Genomic DNA, 4,872 nt, shown 5'->3' on the forward strand with positions numbered 1-4,872 from the left:
ATCCTAGGCTTTTTCTCGTCAATGGTTACCTGTGCCATATAAATGACACAGCCCTTTTTCAGACATTTGGATGCCTTGAGCATAGCCACTTGCTCAGGCAATCCATGTTGAGTGTCTCCCTGAATGGTGAGTGGCTCACCAGATGGAGTCTTGATCACTATCTGCTTCGTGTTGCACATTATCTGGGCTTGGTTATGCGATAACCAATCCATACCTATTACTATATCAAATCCTGCTAGCTTAAAGGGTAACAAGGATAAAGGAAAAGAGTGGTTCCTAACGGATAGGACACATCCATCTAATACAGTCGAAACTGTTTCTATTGTTCCATCAGCTAGTTCCACTTCATATGTCATACTTAGGGTTTTAACACGTAATTTCAATAATTCACAGAACTTATTATCTACAAAAGATCTATCCGCCCCAGAATCAAATAACACTCTTGCGTAGACATCTTCGCATCCATGCGGAAGATCCTTGCATTGGTCTTCTTTCCCTCCTCAGCCTTCTTCGCAAGTTTCGGGCAGTTGGGCCTAAGATGCCCCTTCTCATTACAATTGAAGCATGTGGCATCTTTGAGTTTCTTACAATCTAATGCCTTGTGATCTGGGGACTTGCAAATTCCATAAGCCTTTGGCTGGGACTGGGACTTTGACTCATACCTGCACCTCCCAAAATGGTGCCTCTTGCAAGTCTTGCACTTGGGTTTATCCCCCGTCTGCTGATCACCCTTCTTCGATCCCGACCCTTTCTTCTGGTCGTTGTTTCCCTTGCGCTTCTTGTCTGAGCGTCGCGAACCATCATCTTTGCGTTTTCTTTTCTCGGCATCCGCAGCTCTCAGGGATCTCTGTCTAACTGTGTCCAGCGTGAGAGACAGAGATATGTCAGCTACTGATCTGAATGTAGTGGGTCCAGAGGCTTTGACACTCGCTTTGATTTCTGGGGCCAGACCACCAATGAAACGGGCTATCCTTTTTGGTTCAGGCGTCACTAGGTAAGGAACTAACCTTGACAGAGTATTGAAACTCGTGAGATAAGCCTGGCAATCCAGGTTCTTCATGACCAACGACAGAAAGTCAGATTCTATCTTTTCCACCTCGTGTTGGGGACAGTAGTTCTCCTTGATGAGAGCAACAAACTGATCCCATGACATGTTATACAATGGAACCTTTCCAGTAGCCTGAATTAATGACCTTCACCAGGCCAAAGCTTCACCTTTAAACGACTGGGATACAAACTTCACAATGTCTTTTTCAGGACAACCACTTATATCTACCACCGTGTCCATTTCATCTAGCCAAGTCATACAGTCCACTGCCCCCTTCTCCCCAGTAAAATCCCAGGGTTTACAAGACACGAAGTATTTATACGTGCAACCTTTGGCACGTGGGGCATCATCAAACAAAATCTTCTTGGAATGATCACCATTTTCATTTGAAGAATGTCCATCATCATCTTTCTTAGTCTCATCCTTCTTAGACTTGGGTTGGACAGAAGGTGGCTTGCTGTGAGACTCCGAATGAGTCTTAGACTTATTATGCGGTGTAGACAGGGTCCTACTATGGGTCCCACTGTACTCACTGTATTGCCGTTCCAAGGCCTTTGTGACCGCATCATCAATAAGCGCTTTCAGCTCTGCGCCAGTTAACTGTATCTTTGCTCTCTCGTGGTTTTCCACCGGACGACTGTTCACTTCGTCCGACCTAGCCATGTAGCTTCAATTGCTACAAAAGGGATAATAGGCAGGGTTTTATTTAGAAGCTTAACACAGTATTTATATTCTATTAACCATGGCTTTAAATAGTCATTGCTGGTTAATTTGTTAATTAATTATTTATGCAGGACCTTTATTATAATCCTATATTACAATTTAATATTAGCACAAAAGCTTAGTCACAAGGACAGGGTTAATCTATAACCAAGATTTTCACAGAATCAAGGTATTCGGGTCTGAATCACAGTTCATTACCCTATTCTAGACAGTGAGTTGCAGACTTCTGCTGTCTCTTAGTCCCAGGGGACATTAATTTATTACCCGTAGGCACTTCATCCCCAATGGATGGTTATTTAAATACAGGGAATTTTAAATTAACCCAATTTAAAGATGGCCTGTGTGATTTATACTGCATCACAATTTGCCTAATATGCTAACATACCTACAGATGTTAACAAAGTTTTGGAATCTTTTAGACAGGTTCTACCATCTTGGCCATGCCTGCGACGACACGTGGCTAGGTTTTACCCCTAAGACTCTCTTTTAATTTAACGCAGATCAATCCTAAGTTGAGACGTTAATTATTGATCTAAATCTAATTATGGAGGTACCATCTTGGCCTTGTCTTTATATGACATGTGGCTAGGTTTTGTCCCTTTTTAGATTTTTGCCATTTAATAGAAATGGTAGATCTTCTTTATTAGGAATGTTAGTTTCATTTTACTTTTTATTTTAAGTTTACACTTATAAATAATAAACAATTATGAAAATTTAAATTCAACCATTCCAATAATAAAGATTTAAACAGTACAACATTTGCCCTAAACGGGACTTCTACAAAATAACATGCCCACGCAGGGGCGAAAAATAAACAACAAACCCCTGCAGGGGTTAACTAAAAGACATGCCCACGCAGGGGCAGAATACTGAAAGACAAGCCTGCGTAGGGGCTGAATACAGAAACAACAAGTCCACGCAGGGACTGATTACAACTAAACAAATAAATAACAAGGTCTTTAATGACCCCTTCTCTTGGACTTCCCCTTGAGCAAGTCTGACAGGCCTTTGAGGAAGCCTTGGTTGATTTCGCGGTCTTCATGGACCTCTTGTTCGACTCGGTTCAACCGGTCGAGAACCTCCTGCTGGCGCTCCGGCGGGATTAGCTGTGGTTGCGGCGGTTGGTACAGGGGTTGAGGAGGTGGTGGACGCTGGTACCCATAAGTTGGGTAACCAGTGGTCCAAAGACCACCATAAGGTCCCTCTGGGTGACCTGCATTGTAGTCCCACGCTTCCTGATATGGGTCTACGTTGGCATAGTCGAACTGGGTATGAGCCGGCTACTCAAAAGGGTTGTACGCTGCTGAGCCGACGTAAGCAGGTATTGGGTTGTCAAAACCCAACGGATGTGCCATAGGCACTGAGTTGACCTCTGGAATGGGGTTTGATTGACCCCCCATGCGCGGTTCTTCTTCTTCTTCCTGGAGTGGCGGATAGTGACTGCCACTCGATGGTTGGGGAGTGCTGATGCGGACTCCCCCTCGCATGGACATCCGTGCGTTTGACCTTCTCCGCCTCGGTGGCTCTGGAGGCGGTTGTTGTTCTACTGGCGGTGGTGGTGGCGGAGTGACTGCGACAAAATGGTGATCCTCGGAAGGATCCTGCTGCTGCTGGTGATACGGAGACGAGTGGTGAGAGGGGGTGAAATACCAGTCAATGATACGGAATCTCTCCTCGTAGCTGTCCGGACCGCGATAAGGCGATCCGTGAAAGGATGACCCATCTGAGATCTCGATGGGGTGGTTCGGCGTCCCTGCAGCAGGCTCCATGGGATCAGTATCTTCGTCCATGTCATTCTCACCAGCAAAATGATCTTCTGGTCCAAGTGGGTTAAAACCCACGGGTTCTTGAAGGTAGTTAGCCGGGTTGAACCGGCTTTGGAATGCGGGGGTAGGGTCACCAAAAGAGTGGTGAGTGTTGGACCTTTGCAGAGGTATGAAAGAGGGTGGTTGATCGTTGGGCTCATTCTCTGATTGGGGCCCAAAAGAGTGCTGGTATGAAGGTGAGGAGCTGAGGGAGACCGATCGCCTCCCGGGCTCAACATAGAGCCTCCACGGCTCTTGTGGGCTCGTACTCATCGTAATGGAAGGTGTTCGCCGGAGTGAGGGCCCGGCTTCATGATCGTGGCTCGTGAAAGGAGCCTTTCCTCGTCCGCGTCTCATTCATGGTGGCATGATTAAACCTGTCAACAAAATGATACAACATATATATATAAAATAAAATAAAGACAAAATGAAATAAAACAAAACAGAGTTTGTCCTATGTTCTTTGTCTAGACTCGGAACTCGAGAATGTGCATTTATTTACTAAGATTAAACACAGAAGGCTAGTGTTTAATTCACTCAGCGTTGGCTCTAATACCAACCTGTCACGCCCCTATTTTCCACGTGTCACCGGTGGGCCCGGTGGGGGTTCTGTGACGTAGTTGATATCTTCATAGTCAAACATACAATATAGAGATGCACAGCGGAAGCAAAGAAAGATTTATTTCAACTTAATAATATTGTAATATCCAAGTATCACAAAATAGTCGAAATAGATCCATAGGCGGATTTAAACAAAAAGGAGACTTTATTTCAACAGACTTCATGCATCCTAAGCTTGCGAGACTTCTATGGATGCTAAGGAGTGGCCAGCCTATTACGCGTAGTACCTGCACTTAGCCTTTTTGGAAAATACGTCAGTTTACACTAGTTTACACTGGTAAATACAATTTAACTGACTCATTTTAAAAACGTTTAAAAATGATTTAAATGCCCATGGCACAAAACTTTTTATAACTTGGGATAATTATTTGCTTAATAATCTTGTAAAAGAATTACATGTCTGTTATGCGTTCAGTTGCCCGGGTTGTGCCGGGTTAAAGATTAATAGACACACCACTTAATATAATTCCGCCCCGAGACTTCTCTCGACCGACGATTATACTTTATTGAAATGCACTACGGGTGTACACCTACACCCGAGTGCTAAGGTCGTGGCCATTCTTTGAATGATGCCAAGGATATCCGGGACATGGTCATTAAACCCCCAAAGGCGTTAAACAAACAAAACAGCATTTTTAAACGGGTTAATTTTACAACACTTAGCCACCAATTGGT

This window comes from Helianthus annuus, chromosome 16 (assembly GCF_002127325.2).
Source record: "Helianthus annuus cultivar XRQ/B chromosome 16, HanXRQr2.0-SUNRISE, whole genome shotgun sequence".
Lineage (NCBI taxonomy): Eukaryota > Viridiplantae > Streptophyta > Magnoliopsida > Asterales > Asteraceae > Helianthus > Helianthus annuus.